The sequence below is a fragment of the Silurus aristotelis genome (genome assembly GCF_946808225.1).
Source record: "Silurus aristotelis genome assembly, chromosome: 22".
NCBI lineage: Eukaryota > Metazoa > Chordata > Actinopteri > Siluriformes > Siluridae > Silurus > Silurus aristotelis.
In genome coordinates this window covers 4,235,757-4,257,787 of record NC_139595.1, presented here as the reverse complement: position 1 = coordinate 4,257,787, position 22,031 = coordinate 4,235,757, and the positions used below count along the sequence as shown (strand labels likewise).

The 22,031-nt window shown below is 38.4% G+C and overlaps 1 long non-coding RNA gene across 1 annotated transcript; it reads left to right on the top strand.

The window, feature by feature from the left end:
* Nucleotides 1-14,538: 14,538 nt before the first annotated feature.
* Nucleotides 14,539-19,097, top strand: LOC310717418. Its single transcript, XR_014530830.1, has 3 exons — nucleotides 14,539-14,709; nucleotides 16,937-17,129; nucleotides 18,778-19,097. It is a non-coding gene; the product is annotated as an uncharacterized lncRNA (long non-coding RNA).
* The last annotated feature ends 2,934 nt before the right edge of the window (nucleotides 19,098-22,031 follow it).

The following is a 22,031-nucleotide window of genomic DNA, read 5'->3' as shown; positions in this document are numbered from 1 at the left end:
CTGCCAAATGCCGTAAATGTAATGCAAAAGCTGATATACAGCACTTCAGGCCTGGGATCCTACAAGGTGGGATCTTCTAGTTGAGCCCAATTACAGACTTGAGAGATGTAGCTGAGGCTGAGAAGCTGCCAGAGACTAAGCATCATACTGACTAGAGCTGCATCTCTACCTTTGGTGTTTTTCCACTGTTCCACTTTTTTGGGACATAGATGTACGGTTTAGATTCAATTTCATTCAGGTACATATAGTGCATGGCATAGCATTAAACCTCCTAATCTGCTTGAGTCTGCTTTTCATTATAAATAAACCCACTGTTGCTCTTTCAGGCCTGTTCATCTTTTTCCCCATGAAGTTTTGGTGACCAAATTGCTGTTTAGGTCATCACTGCTTTTAACCAAGATGAGTCACCCGGTCTAAGTCTGAAGCGAAGGAGCCGGGCCGCTGTGCAATTCCTACGTGTTGATCTTTTCTTGGAATTTGCGCAGGCTTCAGGATTGTTCTCCTTCCTGTCCCTTTGCAGTGCCTTTGTCTCCGGAGCTGTGACGGCTAATTACGGAATTCCGCCGGTATGCTGGATATTGCCAGGTCTTTACTTCTCCTGCAGTTCTATGGACACTGGGTATTTTTGGTTCTTGCTGTAATGCTGGCACGCTATTAAATCATCCCTGTAAACCCTGCATCACGTAGTGTCTCACAGCGTGTAGTGAAATTCCATAATGAATAGTAATTTAATTGACTAGAAAAAATTTAATTGGTTACATTGTAGGTTGTGGGTAAATCACTCTTACAGACATTTACTACTGTGAAGATGTAACAGTATAATGATGTAAATTGATTCTTCAAGAATTCTCAGGGTTTTAGTTTCACCACTTGTGAGAGGAAATGTTTTATTGTAAACTTACCCCCAGACAGACAAACAGAAGAATCCCTCTGTCAAGGGTTCTAGATTTGACCCTTTATTTGACCCTTTTAATGATATCACTTCCCAGTTTCTGCACTTCTGCTGACAAATATTTTTAAACTAGTATAAGCTATGTTATAGTGGGTGGCAGAGGGAAACAGTAAATTTTGTAACTGGGAGTTCCAAACAGTTTGGATCCAGTGCGAGTTCCTTTTGAAACCCTTGCCATTAGTTATAATAGAGCAGTGGAGTGGTACATAACAAGCGTTTGCTGTAAAAGCCTTTTATAAAGATTGCTGCTTAAAGGGAATCTACCAGTTAGGACATCATATTCGTGTCCTGTTTTCTCATGCGCTTACAACATGAGTGCATCATTTTTAATAAACAGCTCAACACAAGGATGATGCGTGTTGGCAGCTCGAACAGCCTCAATATTCTCTGATGTGCGGGCCGTTCGAGCATCACCTGAGGACTGAACCTGTTCCCTCCAAATTAGCAAATGGGACACAACACCTGCAAAATGGCTTCTGGAACTTTTTGCCAATGCAACTTCAACAATCTGCACAAATTATTTTCTCACACTGAATCTGCCACCAATAACATGCTTTATCTAGAATGACACACTGTACTTTTTAAAATCTATTTATAGTTACATTTAATGGTAGGGAGCATTTGTGGAACTCGTCAGTTCCTCTTTCATTAGAGCAGTTATACATTGTAGTTCTCATAGATCCCTTCTTTTTTCAATCTTAAAGCCGATGAGATAATCAGAAAGCTAAAAAAAAATCAACCATGAAGCTTTTTCTTAGGCGGAAATCTCTCGAAAGAAAACGTCACCATATCAACGTTTAGACCGTATCGAAGCCTCAAGACATCTTGTAAGGTTACATTTTCATGAATTTGGCGCGTCAAAACAGCGAAAAAGCAGCAAAAAGACACCGTTAATATTGTGAATCGCGGGGAAGAGTGAATTCGACGCTATGATTCTACATCGCCGTGTGCCTTTACTTCACACTCACTTGGTGAGGTAATAGATCACTAGCTGTTATATTGTGTTCCCTGTGACTCAGGAGAGTGGCGATGGCTCATCGCCTCCAGTTCCTCTGAATGTGTGAGTGTTCGTTGCGCGGAAAGACTGCATGTAAGAGTGCGGCCTGGCCTGGAAAGAGTTGTGATGTGTGATCTCCTCACCCTCGTTCCTTTTATACTAAGCCTCAAAATAGCTGCTTTCTCATTGGCTGAGAAAACACACACACAACACACACACACATGCTTTCACTGAATCACACATAGCCAATTAGACAGCGACACTTCCTGTCCGGCGAAAAGATGTTTCCTGGTGATAGTAGGTAAAAGAGAGCAAGAGAGAGCGAGGGAATTTGAAAGGTTTGCTGTGTTTCCCTAACCTTTGCCACTTATAGTGGAAAGCCTTACGTAGGTCTCAGACTGTTGTGACTGAAGCACTGTGAGGAGCGCTGTCAGGAAGCACAATGTACACATGTACAAATAGCTGCCTCAGGATCTTGTCCTTTTTTTTCACGAGGTGCCTTGGTGCTCTTTCAGGAAAGTGAGGAAGGATTTTCAAAACTAGCTTATTTTTACACAAGAGCTAAACCATTCAAAATGCTAATAGTCAACCGAACTGAGGATTTTACCTCTCCTGCAGCCTGAGAACATGTTTTACTGTTCAAAACCAATCTTTCATCATGTACAACAAAGGAAGACAACATCAGTAACCATGTTTGTTTATTGTGTTTTGCTAATTACCCTGAGAAAAAGTTTTGTTAGCATTAGCATAAATACAGTGGTCATACTGGGCTTGCTATTGTTTCTAGTAAAAAGAAACAAAAATGAAGTGATTATAGGAGTGCTGCAGCTTTGGGAACTTTGAATTTTTCTTTAAACGTAAGAAAATAATGGGGAAGAAAGGCGCTATATAATATCAACACTGCCTCCATTTTGTTTTTGTTCATAAACACTAAATTGAAGCTATTCTTTTATTTCTGTTTCCCATTTCCAAATAAATTGACTTTTGCTTTACTGTAATTTCTATTTATTTAGAAATATTTTTTCTTTATTTTTTGTGTTTAGGGGTTTTCATTCATAAAACACAATATTATGCTTTTTATGGTTGTGGTGGATTCCGAGTCTATCACTGGAACACTTGCTGTGATACGGGAATATGCCATAGACAGAGCCAATTTACTGTCTTCAATCCATCCAGAGGCATGTATTTGGCAGGTGGGAAGATACAGTGCACTGCTTTCTCAAAGGTTTCTACCTACAAATACAGGACTTGTGTTTAACTTGTAACCCTTGGAAGCTTTTTATAGCTACTAACCTTCCTTAATGGAACTGAGCAAAGCTGTCAAGTGCCTTTCTCCACAGGAAAAACTGTTTAAGAACCCTCAGAAGCCTCTGTATAAAAGATAAAAAAGACACTAACTATCCAGCAATGACATCCAATGTAGATCCCTAACTAGACATTATCACCTTCTCAGTTAACTTACAAGCTATTACTTATAAAATATTTTTTAAGAACTGCAGAAAGTGCTGGTTTTTCTGTGTCTTATGAAATACTGGCTCCATGACAGCTAGTGAGCCTACAGCATTACACAGAGTAAACATTTTCCACTTTCTGCTAGTAAGGCAATGACCTAAGACCTAAGCGTTAGCATGTGGCAGCCACCTTCACTCTCTCTTCACTTGGGCCTGTGAGGCTCAAGAAAATGGGTGTCGCGTAAGTATAGAATGTGACGAGGAGCACGTCTTGGTGTGTGGGTGAAGATGCGGAGGTCGAAAAATAATTTCCGAAGAGCTGAAAGGCTGCTTTCTATACTCGCACCTTGTATCTTGTGGCGCTTACAGTCCAGGAATGTCTGCCGTCTGGAAGGGAAAAGTGCAGTCAGCTGAAATCAGAGTACAGGAAACGTATACACACACACACACACACACACACACACACACACACACACACACACACACACATACAGACATGAGGACATGTACCAATGCACACAATAAAATGGATGTCTTTTAAGCCTTGCAAATTCGTTCAAACAAAGGCATAGAGAAAAATGGCACCTTTTCCTGCAGCACCATTTCCTGTGTTTTTACACAAGGCAAACAAAACTAAACAAACCCAAGGCGCTAGAACATGTTAATGATTCCCATCGTACACGCTCCACGATTGTTTTCATTGCGACACATATACACACACACACACATATATATATATATATATATATATATATATATATATATATATATATATATATATATATATATATATATATATATATATATATATAGCGTCTCAGCACATGCAATCATCATCAGGAGGCCCTGTTAGGATTAGTATTTAGGATTGTGAGCCTCTTTCTCACAATAAGGTGCAGTGTAGTAGTGTAGAGCACCACACAGAGCACACACTGTACACCTCTACGCTACACACATTCCTCTCAGAGCGTTTAAAACCCAGTGGCGGCTTTAACACCTTAGCTGCAGGATCGAGATGTTATTCCAGCTTTTCTTCTCCTCTGGCTCCTGCGAACCACGTTTTGTGTGTTTTTAGGAGTTCTGAATGTTAGGCTGTGGTCCAGCTACACTGATGTGCTCCAGTTGGTCTGAACCAAAGGCGGCTTATGTGTCTCTAAAGCCCTGCATTGTCGCCTCGTGTTTACCGAGGTTTATTCGAAAAGTGCTAGAAGTGTTTCTCTCTGCCTCAGTGCTGTGAAAGAACGTACCTCATTTAGCCGTCATCGTACACTGAACTTATGAACTTTGCATTTCCTTATGCGAGTGACACCACTGAGTGTGTAGGAAGGATTTCAACAGTGAGATTTCTTCCCATGTACCACATTGCAAAATGACCATTTTGAACTGACCTGAACTGTCAATCTTAGACAAAACTGTCTTGAATCGAAGAATAAATCTTAATTCAATTGATTTCCATTTTGCTTTGTTTTAATTGTTACAAAACATTGTCACAAAATAGCTTTACAGAAATAGAAACCTTGAGAGGAACCCGACACAAAAGGGAACCCATCCTCATCTGGATGACACTGGAAAGTGCAGTTATACTGTAACTCATATACTGTAACTGTATATTAGGTGGTCAAAAGTGCAATTGTGTAACAAGTATACACTTTACATGATTTGGAATGAAACTTCTTGTGTGGTCCGATACAGAGCTCTGACTGATTGATATCTATTAAAATTATCATTAACCCCCCAAGGCCTTCTTTTCAACTACTTAAAAAATAAATCGAGCAAAAACGGCCACGGGTGTTGTGGCGAGTTCGAGTCAGAAGTTCCTTCCATCATTTATTCCTCTCAAAATGTTCTGCTTGCTGTTGAACTGTTGCTGAACTGTATGTTGGTGATAAGTAGATACCACCAAGCGCCAATCAAAACAGAGCGTGCACTTGACCCTGATTGGTGGCTTGCCGCATGCTTGACCAGTTACCTTTTTATCCACTAATAAATAAAAAGGAATGACTTATTTAACAAAATGTAGTTGTGTAAAAAGAAAGATATTTGGCTTTGAAATGTAGTGAAGTGAAAGTAAATGGAAATACTTCAGTAAAGTACAGATAAACAAAAAAGCTACTTGAATACAGTAACAAATTACATTTACTTCATTACTGCCCACTACTGCTAAATGAGAAAAATCTACACAAGCACACTCCAACATCTAGTGGAACGTCTTCCCAGAAGAATGGAGGTTATTATAACATCGAATGGGGACTACATGTCGCTGTTACACCATACAATCAAATATTTACTCTGTGAATTGTTCCAGCAGTCTCCAAAAAAATTATGAATGATATAAGGTGAGAAAAAACAAAAAACATAAATTACAAATTGCATTAGCTCGATTGACAGTGAGTTATTTTATCACTTTACTACCTTGGCTCCTTGTCAAGGATTCAGAATCACACTAATGCAAGTCAAGGTTTTTTTTTTACATCAATGTTGTGGTGGATTCTTTTCAGGAGCACTGGCTCTGATCCAGATATGTGACCTGTCACATTTTGACATACTAATTCAGAGCCAATTTACAGACAATCCATCCAGTGTAATGTTTTTGGGAGGTAGGAGGAAACCAAAGAACCCAGAGGAAACCTAAGATCGGGAGAACCTGGTGCTGTAAGGTATTGAAGCAATGCTTCTCAGTGCAGCACTTCTTGAAAGGTTTCTTCCTGGAAATACAGAATTTGTGCTTAACCTCTTACCCTTGGAAGCTTTTTATAACTACTGACCTTCCTTAATGGAACTGAGCAAAGGTGATTAGTGAAGAAAACTGTTCAGGAACCTTAAGGAACCTTGGCTTAAATTAATTAATTAATTCCCATATAAAGCACCTTTTTAGATAAGCTACAATTTTATTGTTCCTTATTTGAAGACTTTTTAGAGAGTTTTACCTTCCATGGTGTAATGCTGTGATTTGAATTATAGCCTGATCTTCTGTCAGAGCTATAATGAATTCATGAATGAATGAATGAATGAATAATAATAATAATAATAATAATAATAATAATAATAATAATTCATAAGTCACAAGTCAGGAACTAGTTTCAATTACAATGAGCAACAAGGTTTATTTAGGGGAAATGGATATGTGTTTTGTCTGTGTGTGTGTGTGTGTGTGTGTGTGTGTGTGTGTGTGTGTGTGTGTGTGTGTGTGTCCATGTCACAACAGCATGATTATGATCTACAGTAAAAGTTACGGCAGTTACGTAGACTTCCAGAGAAAGCAACACCCCCCCCAATTTCAGAATTGAATCATTTGTGCAATACGCCGGCTGGAGATAGTCATGTGGCCTGACTTACACACAACCTCGAGATGCTTCTGTTTCCACTCCTCTTTTCTCAGGGAGTGCTCTTGTCTCTGAGTAATTTTTTATTTTTTTTTTGAAAGATTGTGGGCTGGGTGTGTTTGCAGTACGTGGAGTAACAAGAGATAACGCATTCCAATCATTTATCCCTGACCATGCCCATGCTGTGAGGATGTGTACATAACACTATATGCTTTAGAATACAGATGAGCTTTAATTGAATTGAATTTTAATTACATTTAATTTAGTTTTTAGTATGTAGATTCCCCAGAATTTCATGGCTTATAAATATATATATATATAGGCATAACATTATGTCAGCGTGGCACCCTGAATGGTCTTTGCCTATGCAACCATATTCAACAAACTCTGACACACTCCTGTATTCTGACACCTTTCTATCAGAACCAGCATGAACTTCTACAGCAATTTTAGCAACAGAAGCTCATCTGTGTGATCGGACAACACGGACCAGCCTTCACTCCCCACACGCATCAATGAGCCTCGGCCGCCCATGGCGCTGTCACCGGTTCACCGCTGTTCCTTCCTTGGACCATTTCTGATAGATACTGACCACTGCAGACCAGGAACATCCAACAAGAGCTGCAGGTTTGGAGATGCTCTGACCCAGTCGTCTAGACACCACAATTTGACCCTTGTTAAACTCGCTCACATCCTTACACTTGCCCATTTTTCCTGCTTCTAACATGTCAACTTTGAGGACAAAATGTTCAGTTGCTGCCTAATATATCCCATCTACTAACAGGTGCAATGATGAGATAATAATGTTTGTGTGTGTGTGTATGTGTGTGTGTGTGTGTGTGTTTGTGTGTTTATTTATTTTCTTAATAGGCAGTGCCAAGACAAGCTGCTCTGGATTTTCAGGAATACGTTATTACACCCCTAGCAGCCTTGCATGACCTAGCCTAGCAGCGACTATTGCATAAGCTACCAAATTTTTCTACTATGTACTTTTTTACTATTCTATTCTATTCTATTCTATTCTATTCTATTCTATTCTATAATATTATATTATATTATATTTAACTATACTATACTTTCAGGTCCAGGTTTTATTTTTTCTTCTCTTTTTTCTCTGGTCAGCTATGATGAGTCGGACATAGAAGTATTTGATCTGGGTCAGGTCCTTCTGTGCTTGTTTGCTTTGGATTCCAGGGAAGTCCATTTTTTTTCTCTTTACACACACACACACACACGCTTGACGCACGCACGCATGCAAGCACACACACATACACACACATACTGTGGCCTCAGACAAAAACTACTGGACATGTGTTTTCCTTCGTTTTATACAGTTTTAACTCGTTTCTTCATCCTGATCCTGTTTCTTTCTTCCAGTAAACCCCCCCCCCACCCCTTCCCCCAACACACACAATCTCTTTGAACTAATTTGGTAGGTTTATAGACGTGCGTTGCCTTTGTCTTTGCCGTGTGAGTAGGGGGTGGTATTATACTGTATAGTATATGGTGTATTTTCTTCCATGCTTTATCCTCTTCTCTCTCATCCCCTGCAATTATGGTATGTGGAGGATATAATTAAGAAGTGAATCGAAGCCCGCGGGCACATGTGCAACAGCTGGATGTTTAAATCTCATCTCTAAATTTGCCTTTTTTATGGGTCCGGCGAATAGAGTTTGTTTAGTCGGATATAAAATCGGAGTGGTCGTGGGTCATGTTTTTATAATGTTATCCAAATGTGCAGGACTTTCAGAACTGTGTGTGTGTGTTGGAAAGTGATGACAAGCATACGTTTATATATGGATGCCTTAGGATCGCCTGACTCGACGTTCACAGGAATTTGAAGACATTTATGGATGGAGTTGCAGTTAGGGAGGGTTTGAATAAGCGATGAGAATTTTCTGATCTCATTAGTCAGAAATGTTGTAACGTCTCACTTCATTCAGCTGCCATGAATAAGTAATATTAATTACAGAGTGTGACAAAAAGGGTTCTAAAATTAAGATAGAATCATTTAGAATGTTCTAAATTCATAAAAGATTTCATAAGCAGGTCAGCTGTTATAAGCCAAATGAACTGGAGTGAAAACAGATTTAGGGAATATTTTTATAGATGCTGAACCAATGAGAAATTTGAATCATTTTATGTTTATGCTCATTAAAATAAAACTGTGCTAAAAGGTTATTTTTTAGTTTATAGGCCACAGGATGTGAATATTGTGCAAGTTTCCAATTCATAAGAACGAGGAGAATGATGCAGGTGATCTCTTCTTTTGAAAATTGTTATGTGTATGTGTGTGTTTTGATAAAGAGCAGATAAGTAGATCTCTCCCACAGGTAGGATCGGTTTCACACTGCTGACCGCTGAAGCATCTCGCCTCATTCCACAGAAATGCTCCCGCCATGAGAAATCACCCAGAGACACGTCAGCACGCACCTGCAATAAATCACATCCTCTTCACCTGCTCTCAGCTCCACAAGGCTCTTACCAGCAGGCCTGGAATGTTCCAGGAAGAAATAAAAAAGACAAAAAAAAAAGCCAATGGCACAGATCCGCTGGCACACTTGGGGTCTTATGTCAGCTCTGGAGTGAGGGAGTTTCTTGTGTCTCATTCTGCCCACGTAACCGGATTCATCTCATCCTCTGCGTCAAGTTCAGAACGGTCTGTGGGCACCCAAAGTCTGAATCTATACACCTTCAAACTCACACTTGTAATAATTGTATTCTGAAAATCTTTTTAAAGAGCGTAAACTTAAGATAGTGTTCGATTTTACCACCTCTCATCTGTAATCTGTAAATTCTGTAAAGCTGCTTTGAAACAATATCTGTTGTGAAAAGCGCAATAGAAATAAACTTGACTTCATCTTGCTGTTATTCACAAAACAACAGTGCTTGCAAATCATCTTTGCAATAACATACTTCATTTCTGTAAACACATTCCTCGCACCAAAAGCAGACACAGTAGAAGTACATGCTTTTCCTTTTTTTTTTTTAAACCTAAGTGGAACCATACAGCAAATGAACCAAAAAAAACAAAAACAAAATAATTACCGTTTTATAAAAAGCTGAAAAATTTTGGAGGGGAAAGTAAAAAAAAAAAAAAAAAAAGCATGAAACACTAATTAAGAACAGTGATATTGCTGAAATAAAAGAGCTAAACAGTAGTGTTTAACTCTAACCATGTTTGTTTGTGTGTATTATTGTTTTTGACTTCCAGTACTCTGAATGGATGTGTGAGTCATACATACTTAAGATGAGAACCGTTTATAGAAAGAAAAAAAAAGGAACAGGTTGTACAGTAACTAGTGCAAAGAGGACATGCCTTACAATAGACCTGATGCACGTCTCACAATAGAAGCAATGTTAACAAGGCAAGGTGTGTGTGTGTGTGTGTGTGTGTGTGTGTGTGTATGCGTGCGTGTGTGCATGTATGTGTGTGTGTGTGTGTGTGTGTGTGTGTGTGTGCGTGAGAGTTCAGTTCATATGTCCTCAATACTGCTTTTTGCATTTCCAGGACAATAGTTAGCCTTCAGGCCTTTTCCCAAATGGAGCAATGCGAAACTCTAAACTACACCAAGGACAATAACAACATTACATGATATGTTCCAAAACACAACCATCACCTCCACTCTACCTCCGTATTGATGTACTGTATACCAAACACTCTCCCTGCAGCAGCTCGAACGTGACTGAAGCTAACACTGTTTCAGAAAACTATTCTGCTAAAGCAAAGGAAGTGATCTGAGCACCTGCTATTAATCGCACACAAACTTACATTCTTGCATACTTATTTGCTTATCTACTTATACTTGCATACTTATACCTAAAGATGGCCTTGCTTACATCATTACTTGCTAACTTGCATGCTTACATGCGCTACTAATATGTGAAGTGGTAACTCAGTGGTTAAGATGTTGGACTTCTGGTGAGAAGGTCATGAGTTCAAATCTGAGCACCATCACAGCTGCCACTGCTGGTCCCATGAGCAATGCCCTTGAGCGAGGCCCTTGACCCTCAACTGCTCAGTGTATAAATGAGATCAAATTCACTCTGGATAAGGGCATCTGCCAAATGCCGTAAAGTAAAATATACTTATCATGTACTTGCATACTTTATATTATACAGAATATTTACTTAAATATGTACTTACTTACTGAAATACTTCTACTTACAGTAACAGATGTACTTTATTATGTTCTTACATACTGTATGTACTTACTTATACTTACATACTTATCTACTTACACTAAGTGGTAACTCAGCGGTTAATGCACTGAGTTACTGGTTTGGGGTACACGCCCCACTATCACCAAGATGCCACTATTGGAGCCATTGAGAAAGGCCTTCTAAAAGCTTCTGAAAACATTGCTCGGTCACTGCACTGTAAAGTACATGTGACAAGTATAAAGTACCTCTACCATTTTACCTTTACATACTTAACATACTCTTATGTACTTGCATACTTATAATGCTTATGTATATTATATTATATTATCTTATATTATTCGGCACATTTACTTGCATACTTATGTACTTACATACTTACTTATTACCTATGTACTTGCACACTTTTGCACATACATGTACTTACAGATGACTCAGGACTACAAAATTCTAACCAAGATCATGTTATGTTTAATTTACAGCAAGCGTACTTACCATAATAACGCATACACCAAAATCATATAGTAACACATTGAAACCATAAACTGTAGTGAATTTTTCTTTTTATTTAATTTCTTTTAAAATTTGTCCATATTAATGCTACTGTGTGATTATGCCTTATTTGTACATCCTGTGCCTGTGTGTGTGTGTGTGTGTGTGTGTGTGTGTGTGTGTGTGTGTGTGTGTGGTGCTGTTATCTCTAAGATGACTGCTTTCCATCTGTGTTACAGCACTCCAAAGCCATTCATTGATGTAAACGGTGAGAGTTGATAATAACATAATAAAAACAGAATGGCTGGCAGAAACTAGTGTTTTTATTGATGCACTTGTTTTATTGCTTTCTGCAGTCTTAGTGGAGTCACACACACACACACACACACACACACACACACACACACACACACACACACACACACACACACACACACACATACCCAAAGTTCATATTCTGTTTTATATATAAATACAAGACAAAAGGAGTACCTGGTGCCTTTCATATCTTAAGCACTGAGTCACCTGGGTGCACCCAGGACTGTTGCGAAAATACATACATACGATTATCGACGTGCTTTCTTGAGTGGGTCAGGAGTGCTTTCACGCATTTCAACTTATCCATGTATACAAAGTCATAAGGTACACATACAAGTTTCTAAATTAGCTTTTTTATCAGAAAGCACACATATAGTATTTATTCTGGCAAGCATAAAGCCTTCTCATGAAAGATCCATTTAATAATAATGAGCATGTTTGCATAGGTCCTGGGCTATTCTTTTCCAAGAATGACTGATAAAACACACTCCAAAGCTATCTGAAGCAAAATGATACCTTAAATTGAGCTGACGGATTAGGGCAGGAATGGTCTTCAGAAAGTTTGCACTGTTTAGCTGCCACAGTCTAGTTCCACATGATAAACACATATCAACACACATAAGCAGGTTTGTGTTGATCTGATTTCTTTCTTCAAGCTTCTTTTTTCTTTTTTTTTCGCTGAGGGTGAACTTTCTGGGTCATAGATTTGCACGCTCATCAAGAACTCATTAGACTGAGTTTGATAAGATAAAGCCTCTAGCCTGGTCCGCAACGTTTATCGGCCGTGCCTGCGGTAATTGAAGTGCAGGGAATCACTCGGGCAAGAGACATTTACACACACCTGCATGGGATGCAAATAACACAAGTTACTTGTGATATCTACAGTGGCGTGAATCATTTCAGGGAGCAGCAACCAACATAAAAAAAAAAAACCGATACAAACCCAGGAGTCTCTATGGAAACGTGAAATGTTTTAGATGTTTCTAAATTGAACAGAGTCATGCACAATGTGGATTCCAGAATGTATGAACATACCAAAGGTGTCAGCGATGACGATGAGAAAGGAAACTAAAAAGGGAATCCTTTCTTCTGGGTGACGAGCGAGATTATATTTTATATATATTATACAGTATATAGTTGTATCCATGTAAACATTCAGCCAGTAGGTGAGAAGGCCTGAGTTCCAATTAGCATTCCAATTCATCCTGAAGTTTATCAGTAGGGTTGAGTTTAGGGCTTTATAGAACACCACGCAAGATCTTCCACTGCAAACCATATCTTCATTGAGCTGGCTTTGTGCACAGTTGTATCGTCATGCTGGAACAGATTTGGGTCTCCTAGTTCAAGTGAAGGGAAAATTTGATACTGCAGCATCCTAATATATAAATCCAATATAAATGTGTGCCTACAACAGTTTAATGAAAAACCCCATATGGTTGGGAAAAATTATATATACAGTATATATATATATATATATATATATTATATAGAATAATAGTAGTTACACTATTAAACAAACAAATTGCACTGGGGAATATTGCAAAGTTACAATTTTTGTTATTGCACAAAATAATTGTATTATTATTATTGCACAGTTTAAAAAGCAGTATTAACAATGTGTATTATGGTATTATAATGTTTATACAATGTGTATTATATGTATTATTAAATAATTATGTTTCCCAATACTTTATTCATAAAGTGTACTTGGCATGTTTTTTTTCTCTCATACTACAGCAATTTTACAAGTTTTTTTATTTGTTAAAATACATTTTATACATTTATAGCTACAGTAGTGTAGCACCTCAAAAATGTACTTTCTTATCACATTCATTCTAGCAGCTATAAGATAAAATGATCATGGCTAACTACCAAAATGCAACATCAGCAACAAATTCACATTGATCAAAGCGCTGACACTTGAGACTCCTTCCTTAAATGTTAAATAAAAGTCTCCAGAGAGGAAGCTTCTCCAGACAATTTTCTGTGTCAAATAACGCATACACATCTTGCTCAATAAAGAGTGTCTAATGGAAATATATTTGTCCTACATTTAAGCTTTCATTTATTTCTTATTTTGGTGTTGGAACCAAGAAGTAAAAAACTTCAAGCTGGCTGGAATGTTTTAGAAAATCTGAACAAAGAAAGCAGAAAGGTGAGACTTTGTACATGACTTAAGGTGCATTGACCCCTGGGTCAGTCGTCAAGATGGTTTGATCCTTTTGACCCTTTTAGAGTGGACACGGTAGCTCCTTAAACGCAAGTACAAGGAGGAGACGCTAATCATTTTCACGCCAGTTTATTTCAAGATATATTTTTTCCAATCAGTAGAAGACTTTCAGACACTGTGCCGTTTCATTTATTAGCTGTTGACATTGGCTCGTCAGTGATTGTTACACTTACAATACTAAGCTAGCGCATTCATGACTCCCATTTGACTCCCTATTTTGTCAATATAGTTCTTTGTAACGAATATATAAACACATTTTTTAGACTTTTAAAATTGTGTAATTTTAATTAAATGGTGTTTGCTGCTTTGTGAACTTATTTGCCTTTAGTATCATTGATGTGTATTATTTGGTGTAACGTGTTGCTAATCTACCAATGTTAGCTTGCTTGTTTTGCTAGCTGACCCACTGGATTGCATTTAATATGCAAGTCAATTATTCCAGTACACTATATTTATATTAATATGTCGAAGTTGTAAAGTGTATAGATTCAGAATATATATTCATGACTACAGTGATTTGAGCAAAGCTGTACTCTTTGTACAATCAATATAACGAAACATGTAATATTGCGCAGGCCATCTAACAAGCACACACACACACACACACACACACACACACACACACACACACACACACACACACACACACACACACACACACACACACACACACACAAACATCTCCAGATCTTCATTGAGCGGTTCTCACAGTCTAGGTGGGTGTGTCTGACAGACTGATGTTCCGGAATGCAGAAGGAGTTTTTGAGCCATCCATCCACTAACAGGTGTGTATGTTTGTGCGCGTGTATGTGTGTGTGTTAGTGTGTATTTCTGGAACATTCTTTGTCTGTGTGTAGAATTTGTCTGATGAGTAGTCACTTGACTATTTGGAGTCCCATCTGGATTTAGCTGTTTATTCAAATGTGCTGCTGCATCTATTACACAGGACAAGAGAGTATTTTGTTTGATGAATTAGCACAAAGGGATGTGTGCTTACAGTACAGTACAGTGTGTACAGTGTGTACAATGTGTACAATGCGTATAAACACAACTCCGGTATCCTCGTTATATCATGAAGGTTTGGGCTTGTTTATTGAATACACGGATCAAACGCTACAGACTTTCTGCTCATGTGTCGTTCATCTGCCTATAAAATCCATTCTTAGAAATTGGATGCTGTCTATTTTGCCTCTGTAGTTTATGTGTATAGATCATCCTTTGTAATTATTTACCATGAGTGGATATGTAAGGTGATATGAAAAAGTCTATGGTTTCATTACCTAGTTAAGATTTACAGCATGCTGGACTGCGCACTGTGTGAAAAAAAACAACCTCTAGTTCTGAGCAGTCAAATGGCCTTCAAGATGTCAATAAAGATATTGCTGTTGTGTAGGTGTTGATAGTATATATAGAACATAGGTCTTTCTATAGTAAAGCCAGTGTGATAAGGTGTCACATGGTAAACTTGGCTTGGCTTGTGTTTACTGGCAGTTTTGTATTAAACAGATAATGAGACCTAAATGAATATGCAAACAAGTATTAACAGGAGATGTGCTGTTCGGTGTTTGCGCTTCTTTTGAACTAGAAATAGCATAAAAATAAATAAGAAACATTTTAGACCTTGCTCACTGTGTCTAAGAGTTTCCAAACAGAAACATACAGAGATATAGGTAGCGGTATTATGTTATACCTGAGTGAACTTGTGAAATGGTGAAGCACACTGTTTTTGAGCACGCATGCATGCAGGCCTGGTGTTGCGTGGGAGTTTGATTTCACACCTGTGTTTGGTCAGCCAGGCTTGTCACACACAGCCCATTAGTAGTGAATGGAGGCTGATTGAAAACTATAAGACTGAAGTGTTTGTTTTTCTCTATCGTCATCTCCAGCACTGCCACGAGCAAAGAAGCATATCACACTCGCAGACAAAAGGCCGTGTTTGCCCTCTCCGGCATTAATCACACGTGTGTTTGTGCTGTACAATCTCCCTCGGGTCTCGCCGTCTCTGTCATGGCATTCCGACATTTTTATTTTTTTGGATGGATCCTGGCACAGGTAAACACCGTGTCGCCTCAGGCACGTTTCACAGTAGGACAAAGTCTGTTCCAATTAGCGCAAGCACACTGCCTTGTCTTGTCAACTCGTCAGCCTTGTCAGTCTCTGAGTCACACACAGGCCTGAATATGTGACATTGTTCACGTCTGCATGAGGGGCAAAGTCCAGCCAGTCCGTGCATCTTGTGCAGGTTGGATGGACTTCAGGGCGGTCATAAAGGTGTGTCCAGTGACTCTGCTGTCTACAAGGAACAGGTGTCTCCGGTCTGTCCCAATGCCTGGCACCTAGGCTGCTGATAGCGAGAGTTCTCGATGTTGAAATTTGGTAATCGTATTTTTTTATGTCTAAAAAAACAAACATGTGACCATGTCATTATTATAGTGTGCAGTGATATCATGCTTAAGTTCAACATTAAAAAGAGTAGGATTTAAAATCAAATCAGTAGCAATCCTTATGACATTATAACATTATGAAGTGTGAAGTAAATAACTGATTATCTGTTCATCATGGCATCTGTTATTTATTTTTTTACATCCGAGTAAAGAAAGGATGTCGTGAATAAATGTGTGTTTCGTTGAAGGCTTTAATTTCACCTCTTTTATAATTATTTTATTTATATTTTTTATATAAATGGTCAAAGAGATATATATGCTGCATTAATGGCCCGTTAATAAAGTGAATGCCGTTATATGCCGTTTTATATAAATATGGTCATATATAAAGTCACATTGGTGTATCAGTTGCATGGTGTTTATAGCGCCAATGAACCTGCGCAAAATGTTTACACTTACAGTATGTACAGTAGAAAAAAGACAACCACTGTGCAATGTTGTATAGTTTGGTAGCTTTACATGAAGGTTTATATCAGTGTGTCTACACCTACGGACTTTGCACCTTTGAGCCACTCCTTAACCTGAGTTTAACCAAAACTCCTCGAGCATAAGTTCTTCACCTTTTCAGTTCGCAGTGTCTCCAGGCCGGCCCTTCGTGCCACGGCCTCCAGGCACAGACGATCATCCCGGGGCTCTGGCGTGCAGCTCAGAGCTCTCCTGCTGGGCCTCTGGAGTGGCACAATGGGCCTCGCTCCCTCTGGGAAAGTGGAGCCCGGGGGAGCCTGATCGTGAATGGGGAGAAACCTGCGAGAGGAGCCGCTGTGAGTTACAGGAGCTGTGTTTACACACCCCCCTGCTGGCTCACACCCCAGGGGGGCAGAAAAAAGGGGCTTATGGACAAAAACAACAACCACACAAAACAATAGAGAGAATTCCTTCTGTTTCTCCTCAGGTTTCTCTCCAGAGCTGTCTGTCTGTCTCAGTCTTTGTCAAAAGAATGAATTAGGGCCTATTCAAGTGTTCTTCTTACTTACCTTCTCAAATGATCCTCTCTCGTTTCTCTGCTCCATTAGACTCATTATTCTCTCCCACTATTACAGGCCTAGAGTTTATGCAGCAGTTTTTACCACTCAGCAGACACTATAGGTGCTGGTTACGGAGATTACTGCCTTGCGCAGCCTGATTACAGTCATGGGGCAGGAGAGATATATATTAACGGTTGTTTCAGGGGTATTTAGACGCGTTTAGCATTACCGAAACGACAAAGACGTCAGAGTGAACACCATAGATCTTTACCACACAGATGATGCAATCAGACCTGGTGGGCTTTTTAATGAGGTTTTGATATTTTCATGTAGATCAACAGCTCAGCTGTGCTTCTGTCATGTTCAGAGTTGTGGTTAGTTGTATTGCAGTTATAGATTTTTAGAGAGATTTATACTGTTGATATTGTTGAAAAAGTTCTTGAAGAAACCTCTTAATCTGCTTTCATATTTGCTTTGAACCATATTTGTGTTGATATAAAAAATGAAACACACACACACACACACACACACACACACACACACACTGTAAAGACAAAAATGCTCATACTATTCTTACCTTATCTTGCTATCTCGATGAATTAGCTAGATTAGCTTTATTATCAGCATTGCAGATATATAGATTAAAGATTGGTTTGACTCGGGTGATAAGAGGATGTTTGCCCTCATTGTGCCATTGAGGCATAACTACAGGAGGAATTTGACTGCATGTAACAACATAAAACATTTAATTGATTATAAAATAGTGAAATATTTGGTTGCTAAAAGCTTGTGAAATCAATCATCTCATCTGCTACGTTGCATTAATAATTATGAGTTTAAATGACAGTAATGTCTTTCGGTTTCTTTGGAACTGACAAAATTAATTAAGATAAAGATCTAGTTTAAATCATAACCATTTTTTTTTTGTTTGTTTGTTGTCATGACTGACAGGAAGTCTAGATCTGATTCATTTGTTTACCATAAACTTTACAGGTTTAATGGCATTTATTTTTAATGATTAATATTGTATTTGTCAGGAAATCATTATTTTGTGATGTGAAGACTTTTATGAGCTTTATGTTTGCTGAGACAGCAGTCATATAAGAAGTAATGTCAAATAAAACCAGCATGCCATTAATTTTTGTTTGCTCTATGCCTCATGTCATGAATTTGAGCTGTTGAAAGAAATTACTTCATTTTCTAAACAAAATAAAATTAAATAAAATAAAAAGTAAAATAAAACTAAATGAATAAAAGGTCACATATGGAAATGGCTTTTTATCAGCTCCACAGTATTACCCATATAACTTAAATTTGTTACATATTATGAAAGGTGCATCCATAAAATCACGTTATATTGGTGTCATACTGTATCATTGCTAATTTTGTTTGTTGAGTCTTTACACTGACATTCCAACTCCCTCCTTGTGTCATGGTCTCTCAGGGCTACTGATCCTGGTCTACCTGGTACCTAAAATGGTGATGGACATCAGTGGGAGCCATAACCTGCAAATTTAAAACTTTTAGATTCACATTTGAAGATGCAACATTAAATTAAAACCTACTAGTTCTTATTTCTACTAGACTTCTGGTTTCTATTTAAAAGAATAAATTAATAAATAAATAAATTTCCCATTGAAATGATCTATCTATCTATCTATCTATCTATCTATCTATCTATCTATCTATCTATCTATCTATCTATCTATCTATCTATCTATCTATCTATCTATCTATCTAGTCTTACAAGGTCAAGAGTTTAAATTCTGCCAATCTGCTTGGTCCCTGAACGAACCCTCAACTGGCCACTTGTGTAAACGAGTTATTGTAAAACTAACATGCAATGAATTGTCGAATTTGTTATTACCATTATTATTACTATTACTATTATTATTTATAGATTAATACACTATAAATTTAGACAGATAGCTCACTATTCACTTTTTTTTTCTCTCAAAAGGACAATAGACAGTGAACAAGTTTGTGGACACCTGACCCTAAGATTTATATGTGCTTTTCATTCTTAATTTAATATCCTCCACTTTTCTGGGAAGATGTTCCACTAGGACAGGTTCTGATGTATTTGAGGTGAGGAGGCCTGGAGTGCAGTCAGCGTTCACACTCATCCCAGATGTTTAATAGGGTTAAGGTCAGAGCTCTATAGCAGGTCACATAAGATCTTCAACTCCAACCCTTTTAAAGCATATCTTCATACAGCTGATGTTGTGCGAAGGGGCACTGTCATGCTGGAACAGGTTCGGCATTCCAAGTTTAAGTGAAGGGAAAATTTTAATATTGTTTATCCAATGACAATCCACGTCCAATTGTGTGCCTCCAACTTTGTGGTAATGGTTTTGGGAAAAATAGATGCTTATAGGCACACATGTAGTGATGAGACTAATCAGTGCGCTTTGTTTCAGTGTCCGGTGGTGCAGATAAAAAAGGAGAGAGACAAGAGCTAAAATTGGGCTTTTAAACAGCAGAGACACAGAAAGAAATACACGCTCTATCACTGAGGCAATTAAACTCTGTCAAACGCTGTACATCCTGGCAGCATCCCAACGTATCATACCACATATACACTGCTACGTTTGCCTGCCGCTTGAAACTTTTTCAATTTTATAATATCGATATCGTCATTGTAAGATCGAAAGTCGAATCATTGTAAGTTGGGGACCACCTGTATGTATAAATATATATCTCCACGAGATAAAAGCTTAAAAATGTTTGGCCTGTTTGCTCATTTAAGCAGTATTAAGAGCACTTACAGAGTGTTTCCCCTTTCAGTAGTTGCTCGTAATAAGTGCAGTGTGTAAATGACAGATATTTGCTGCTCTTGTTACTGTGAGACTTTAGACACTGCATTGTGTTGCATGGGAAAGAGGACAGATGGAAATCAATCCTGGACTGAAAACATATTTGCACACACACACACACACACACACACACACACACACACACACACACACACACAAACACACCGTGTATGGGTTTGCATCATACTTCTGGGAGACATCAAAAATGAGCTTTTGTTAGTAGGTAGCCAAGAAAAGAGCTCATGCATTAAGCTGCTTTTTATGCAGTGGAACTCATTACAAAAGGTCTATGAGATTGACGTCAAAACGACCAGAACCATCCGTGTGTAAGGTTTCTGCCCCGTTTTTCGCCGGGATTAATATTAGAAATATAGAACAGTCACCTATTCAAGATGACCCGTAGCGTAATCCTTTTATGATACCTAATATTAGGTGAGAACAAGACTGTTATAAACATGTCGTAAGCCACGTGAAACAGACACCAATCGTTTTGAAGTGTCAGTTTTCACTGTCCGATAACAAGAGTGTCTGTGAGGGTGAGGGATTTGAGTTATGGAATAATTATTTTGCAAAAAACATGCATTTTGTCATCACTAACATTTAACAAAGGAGCATTATTAAATACCGAACTTAATTAAAACCTCAAACAAGCCTGCGAGCATTTTGGCTCTGAGGAACGCTTGAAGATCTTTCCTTGGCAAATTTTTAATAGACTTCTTTAAACTGCAGAGAAAACACTTGACATACCAAACATTCAGCTGCACTTTATAACCTGAGCTGAGGAATGTTTGTGTCAGTGAATGAGAAACTGTTTTTCCGTTCCCATAGGGCCGTAATTTCAGATTTCTGACCGGCTTTAGAGATGCATCTTTAAGCTTTATGCTACAAGGGTACTCGCTATCACTACCCAGCCAATGGAACTGGTTGAGGAGGCATTGCTTTTCATGTTGTGTCCCAACACAACACATTGTGCTCATTTAAAAAAAAACTTCATTCTAAATTCAAGCTCAAGTGCTGGGAGTTTTATAATGTTTCTCAAAAAAATCATTTTCAAGGAATATCTGCAGTTCCTGAGAGATTTTCCTTACTCTCATGACTACATACCTTTCATATTTGTTTCATTACAGGTACTAAATGTTCTCATCATGTCCTCACAGGGTTTATCTGTGGTTCTTTGGTTTCCTCAAACCTCAGAAAAAGCTTCTAGTATTTAGACAAGTTACTCAGGTGTAAATAAGTGTATAAATGTGTTTGTGTGGACCTTACGATGCAATGGCGTCCCATCCAGGGTGCATTCCCATCTCACACTGAGTGCTCCCAGGAGAAACTCCAGGTCAAATCCTACTCATGAAAAAGCTGTTGCTGTATATGAACAAAAGACCGAGTTACTGGATTTGATCAATAGTAAGATAAATAGCGTTTGCAAATAAGGCATTTGCACAGAAATTCAAACAAACTAAATTTTTTTCTTGTGATTATTAAAGTAAATTATTTCACACCAGTTATCTGTGTGTTTTCTCACATTCTTGAGGTTATATTGTTTAAATCTTTATTTATTTTTTTGCATATATATGCCTCACATACATACATTTTGTATCTCAGGAAGGCTTATTTGCATTTCTTTTGATGATTTGCACTCTGCAGTGATTACAGTCTCTCTGTCATTAGCGATGCTGAGGTGTCCAGTGCGGATCAGTCCCTCGGGCCGCTCTCGCTCTGTGATCATGTGGTGGAACTTCAAAGCATGGCCAAAAAAAGAGTGTGAGGTGATTAGTGCTCTTTTAACATGTGTGTGTGTGTGTGTGTGTGTGTGTGTGTGTGTGTGTGTGTGTGTGTGTGTGTGTATCCAAAATGTTGTCAGGTTAGATGTTATCCGATCAGC